The sequence below is a fragment of the Misgurnus anguillicaudatus genome, chromosome 12 (genome assembly GCF_027580225.2).
Source record: "Misgurnus anguillicaudatus chromosome 12, ASM2758022v2, whole genome shotgun sequence".
Lineage (NCBI taxonomy): Eukaryota > Metazoa > Chordata > Actinopteri > Cypriniformes > Cobitidae > Misgurnus > Misgurnus anguillicaudatus.
In genome coordinates this window covers 1,081,354-1,087,557 of record NC_073348.2, presented here as the reverse complement: position 1 = coordinate 1,087,557, position 6,204 = coordinate 1,081,354, and the positions used below count along the sequence as shown (strand labels likewise).

Here is a 6,204-nt window from a genome sequence, read left to right as displayed (position 1 = left end):
CGAGTGGTACTTTTATTGTATATCGCAGACAATTTGTTGCAAATTCAGAAATATGAGAGAATATACGGTTGCTGTTACGTGCACGGGCATACCGCATCATAGGTAGGGAGAGCTCGGACACAGACTCACACCAGAACTAGGGTTGCCAACCGTTCCGTATAATACGGAATCGTCCCGTATTTGACACATAAAATTCTTGTTCCGTATTGAACTGATACGGAACGCAGTTTGTTCCGTATTTTATGAAAATTAATTCAGTGCAAATACATGACAGACACATAGCTTATATGTCAGCCATGAACAAAGACTGCGTCATTTGTATAAGAAAACCCTGACGGTGCGGTAATTTCTCCCTCTGTTTGTCTATGATCAGCGTAGAGTTTTTAACATCTTGCAGCCCCATTGGTCGTTTCAGTCATTGTGATGTCACGTATCATAGCAACGATGACGACAAGTGACAACAGCGGGAAATGTAAAAATGACTGCATCCGAGCAGCCGGCGAAAAAGAAACGAGCACAAAAATATAGAATTGAATGAGAAAATGAATACCCGTGGCTGGAATGCGTGAGGGACAATGAATTGTTACGTCCGTGTAGGTGTGTCTTTGTTGTTGTGTCTCTCTCTCTCTCTCTCCGCTGTCTCTCACTCCAGATACACCCAGTTTCCCGATTGGACCATCAACCTGTCAATCATTGCAGTATATAAATGACGTCACATCAGGTTCCACCAATCTCCATTCTCCTACAGTTTAAAAAGGACGCCAGTTCAAACGCGCGTCAGTCATTTGCGGCTCACTTACTGTATTTACTGTACAATTATACACCCTTCTGTTACTGTGTACTGTCTGTTTCGCTTGTTATATTTACCCCGCCTGTGTATGTCAGTTCATTCTCGTTTGTTCGTTATCTCATTTATCCCGTTGTTTTGTCCTGAATGTTCTGGCGTTTCGTTTTCCCCGTGCCGGGGAAAGGCGGACAGGTAAGATTGTCGCGCGACATACATTGTGCACACGTAGGGAATTATTAATTCTGTATTAGACACACTAGTTTAGGAGTGAGTGCCACCCTTGTATGTTTTTCCCCGACTTTTAGCTAGCTAGTGTAGTTTAGTTAGGGCGTGTATACGCTGAAGACCTTTTGTTTTATGTTTATTTTCTTTAGATTAGTTTAGAGGTCTTTTAAAATAGTTAGCTTCGTTTTGTTTTGTTTCTTTCGTTGATTTAGCACCATTCTCGTCCCCTTTCCTTTGGTTCTGTGTTTTGTGTTCCACCCCTGTAAATATTGTAAATATTATTTTGCTATTCTCATTTTTGTTTTCTTATTATTATTATTATCATTATTATAATTATTATTATTCACGCTTTTGTCACTTTGTTCACTGGTTCACATTTAATAAATAATTTTCAGTTTATTCCCGTGTCTGTCTCCTGCCATCCAAACACACACACACCCAAAAAGGAAAAGCTTATCAAATAAAATGTTACATCCATCACCCTAGACAGCCTTGGGTCTTAACATTTATTGGGGGCTGGTCCGTGATAATAAAAAATTGATAATCCATATAAATTTTTTGAAAATTTTCCTTTTACTGGGTGTGCGTGCTTGGTGGCGGACGACTTTGTGTTAGCGGTCTGCTTTTGGCCTGCGGTTGGCGGCCTGTTTGTTATGCCGCGCTGCGTGTTTGTGTGGGTGTGGTGTGTAACAGTCATGGCATTGTTTAATTTGCAAGCCTTTATTGGTAATCCTACAGCAGAACAAGTTGATTTATGTAGAAAAAAGGAGTTGGAATCCATAGCAGAGCATTACAATATTTCTTTGGGCAAACAAATGCTTAAAAAGGAAATCAAACGAAAAATTCTACAAGGTTTGGTTGAACTTGATGTTCTTCCTGTGATAAGTGCTGAGGGTGGTAAGACCGGTGGGAAGGTTGATGTTGGTGGTGATTCTGTTGGCCATTCTAACACTGACGATGAGGTGGACGAACGGGTTGGAGCTGTGGGTGGCGCGACGGCGGAGGCCGATGCGAAACCTGGCTTGTCACCCTTCGATCCATTTTCACCGGTGTCCACGGACTCGAGGATAGATGCCCGATTAAAAGTCCGTTTGGCCCGCCTACAAATAGAGGCACAAGAAAAAGCTCAGGCACGCCAGGCTGAGTTGGAAATGCGTCTGGAAGTGCGCAGGCTCGAGATCGAGGCCGAAAAGCAGGTGAAGCTGCGGCAGCTCGAGCTGGAAGCGATGAAGGTCGCCGCCGGCTCGGCTGCGCATCCAACGCCCGCACAGGTCTCAAATGTTCCTCCACCGGTTAACCCGTCCTCAGTTGCTTTTGATGTAAGTAAACAAATTGCATTAGTACCACAATTCAGAGAGTCGGAGGTGGATACTTATTTTAGCGCTTTTGAGCGTATTGCCTCCTCCCTTTGTTGGCCCAAAGAAGTTTGGCCTCTGTTATTACAATGTAAATTTGTTGGAAAAGCTCAGGAGGTTTGTTCTGCATTATCGTTAGAGGATAGTTTGGTGTATGACTCGGTAAAGGCTGCTGTTCTTAGAGCATACGAGCTTGTTCCTGAAGCTTACAGACAAAGGTTTAGAAACCATAAAAAGAATTCTACCCAAACTTTTGTTGAGTTTGCCAGGGAGAAAGGAAATTTATTTGACAAATGGTGTGCAGCTAGTAAAGTGGATGACTTTGACTCGTTAAGAGAACTTGTGTTGCTGGAAGAATTTAAAGGGTGTCTTCCCGAGCGTGTTGTGGTTTACCTTAATGAACAAAAAGTAACTTCATTGTCTCACGCCGCTGTTCTGTCGGATGAATTTGTGCTTACGCACAAAGGGGTTTTCTCCTCTGCCCGTAGCGAGAAAATTCCTCCGGTGCCGACTCATTCTCAGTCAGCTCGTCCCAAGACTAGCTCCCCTCAGCCAAAAGAGGTTAGAGAGTGTTTCTACTGTCACAAACAAGGGCATATTATAGCTGATTGTTTAACGCTTAAACGTAAGCAGCAAAACCAGCCTAAAGGTGTAGGTTTTGTTAAAACACTTGAAAAAGCACATACGCTAAACGAAGTCATTGATGATAATTATTTACCTTTTGTTCTGAAGGGGTTAATTTCCTTAACTGGAAAACCTGGGGAACAAAAAGAAATAAAAATGCTTAGAGATACGGGTGCACTACAGTCTTTTATTGTAGCGGATGCGTTGCCTTTGAATGAGGAAACTTTTTGTGGGTCAAGTGTAATTGTACAGGGTATTGAAATGGGTTTTGTAAAGGCACCGTTACATCGTGTATATTTGAATAGTGATTTGTGTACCGGTTTTGTGAAAGTGGCTGTGCGACCTTCTCTGCCCATTAAAGGTGTTGACTTTATCCTTGGCAATGACCTCGCTGGAGGAAAAGTTATGCCAATATTAGAAGTGGTCGACAACCCAGATGTGATTTGTCAGGCTGAAGATCATTCTGGTGATTACTCTGATGTTTTTCCTGCGTGCGCCGTCACTCGCGCTCAGTCACGGAAAAACGGAGAAGCGGTTGAATTGTCAAATTCTTTCTTAGCTCCTCTTTTGGTTGATGACGCACCGTTAGAAGTTGTTGACTCTCCTAAAGAGAGTCACACTTTGACAACGGGGACGCCAGGTTTTGGTATCGCAGATTTAGACAAGCTGAAGTTGTCAGTTTCGCGAGCGCAAATAGTGGCCGCTCAAAAAGAAGACAAGACGCTCGCGCCGTGTTTCAACTCTGCTGTCTCGTGTGAATTCGCTAGGGATAAGAAAACTGCTTACTTCATTGACAATGAATTGTTAATGCGTAAATGGTGTTCCACCCCACAGCAGGATTTAGACTGGAATGTTGTGTACCAAATTGTTATTCCTTTACCTTATCGACAGCATGTCTTATTTTTAGCCCATGATCATCAGTTGGCTGGTCATCTTGGTGTAACTAAGACCTACAATAGGATATTGAGACATTTTTTCTGGCCAGGATTAAAGAAAGACGTTGCGAATTACTGTCGTACGTGTCATACCTGCCAATTTGTTGGAAAGCCGAACCAGGTTGTTCCGCCTGCTCCGCTCTCCCCAATTCCAGTGGTGGGAGAGCCGTTTGAGCATGTAATAGTAGATTGTGTTGGACCGTTGCCTAAGACTAAATCAGGTAATCAATTTTTGTTGACTGTCATGTGTGTGGCTACCCGATTTCCTGAAGCCTTTCCATTACGAAAAATTACTGCTCAGGTCATTATCAAAGCATTGACAAAATTCTTTTCAACATTTGGTTTTCCTAAAATTATCCAGACAGACCAAGGCACTAATTTTTTGTCAAAACTTTTCAATCAGGTATTAGAGTCTCTTGCTATAACTCACCGAGTTTCGAGTGCGTATCATCCCCAAAGTCAGGGCGCACTCGAACGCTTCCATCAAACCCTTAAATCCATGTTGCGCAAATATTGCGTGGAAACGGCTCGTGATTGGGATGAGGGTGTCCCTTTAGTTCTGTTTGCCGTGCGTGAAGCTGTTCAGGAGTCCCTCGGATTTAGTCCGGCGGAGCTCGTTTTTGGGCACACCGTCAGAGGTCCTTTGAAACTTTTAAAAGAACAAATCATGTCTACTGAATCGAGTTCAAAAGTTAATATATTGGATTACGTTAGCAAGTTTCGTAGTCGGTTGCATGATGCATGCCTTCTTGCTAAAGAGTCATTGGCCTCTGTTCAGGAGAATATGAAACGCCAGTATGATTTCAAAACAGTTGCCCGTTCATTTTTACCTGGTGACAAAGTGCTAGTACTTCTGCCTGTCACAGGTTCATCACTGTCTGCCCGGTTCTGTGGTCCTTATACAATAGCTAAGAAAATGAGTGAGACAGATTATATGGTTAATACGCCAGATAGGAAACGTCAGTCTCGTGTTTGCCATATAAACATGCTAAAATCTTACCATGACCGTGAGAAACCCCTCGCAGATGCTGCGGATCAGATGAAAGAGCCCACTATCTCTTCCGTAGTTACCGCCGTTGATCTGGGTTCCTCTCGTGGTTGTGCGGGTGATGACGAGGATGGAGTGATGCTTCGCAACACTCCTCAGCAATGTGCGCGGTTACCAAACTCTGAAATAATAAAAGATCTCCCGTCATTCCTTACTCATTTAACTACAGAACAGAGTTCTGACATTGTTAAATTGATTTCTGATTTTCCCTGTCTTTTTGGCGATGTTCCCCGACAAACCACGGTTTTGCAGCATGAAATTAATGTAGATGGTGCTCGTCCTATTAAGCAACATGCTTATCGTGTAAATGCAATTAAAAGATCTATTATGCGCCAAGAAGTAAAATACTTACTAGACAATGGGTTAGCTAAACCAAGCTGTAGCCCGTGGAGTTCTCCGTGTCTTCTGGTCTTCTGGTTTGCACCGACTACCGTAAGGTCAATGCGGTAACGGTGCCCGACAGTTATCCTCTTCCCCGCATGGAAGACTGTATTGACAATGTTGGATCAGCACATTTTGTTAGTAAATTGGACATGTTAAAAGGTTATTGGCAAGTTCCACTCACCCCTCAAGCTTCTGAAATTTCTGCTTTTGTAACTCCGGATCATCTTCTACAATATTCTGTTTTACCATTCGGTCTTCGTAACGCACCTGCAACGTTTCAACGACTTGTTAATTTGGTGCTTGGTGATGTGCCCAATTGTAGTGCGTATTTAGATGATCTCGTTATTTATTCAATGGATTGGGCTGAACATGTGTGTACGCTAAAAGCAGTGTTTGAGCGCCTTGACAAAGCCTCTTTAACACTTAATTTAGCCAAGTGTGAATTTGGACAGACTACTGTTACCTATCTTGGTAAGGAAGTGGGTCAGGGTCAAGTTCGCCCTGTTGCGGCCAAGGTCACGGCCATTATGGAATTTCCCGTTCCCACCACCCGCCGTGAGTTGCGCAGGTTTCTGGGCATGGCCGGGTACTATCGAAGTTTCTGCAAAAACTTCTCGACTGTTGTCCAACCTCTCACCTCCTTGCTAAGCCCATCTAAGTCTTTTGTGTGGTCCCCTGAATGTCAATATGCTTACGTTAATGTTAAGGCTTTACTCTGTAATGCTCCTGTGCTTGTAGCACCCGATTGTACTTTACCTTTTAAATTGGAAGTGGATGCCAGTGGTGTTGGTGCTGGAGCTGTTCTCCTTCAGGAGGATAAATCCGGTGTAGACCATCCCATAAGCT

General features: G+C 43.3%; 1 long non-coding RNA gene across 2 annotated transcripts; it reads right to left on the bottom strand.

Annotated features, from left to right (window-relative positions):
* Positions 1-579: 579 nt before the first annotated feature.
* On the bottom strand, positions 580-5,320 carry LOC141368924 (uncharacterized). Of its 2 annotated transcripts, XR_012372324.1 has the most exons (4): positions 4,357-5,320; positions 3,086-3,124; positions 2,761-2,945; positions 580-683 (listed from the first exon to the last, which is right to left on the bottom strand). It is a non-coding gene; the product is annotated as an uncharacterized lncRNA (long non-coding RNA). The 2 variants fall into 2 exon arrangements; XR_012372323.1 differs by lacking the exon at positions 580-683 and having other exon boundaries at positions 2,872-2,942.
* Between the last annotated feature and the right edge of the window lie 884 nt (positions 5,321-6,204).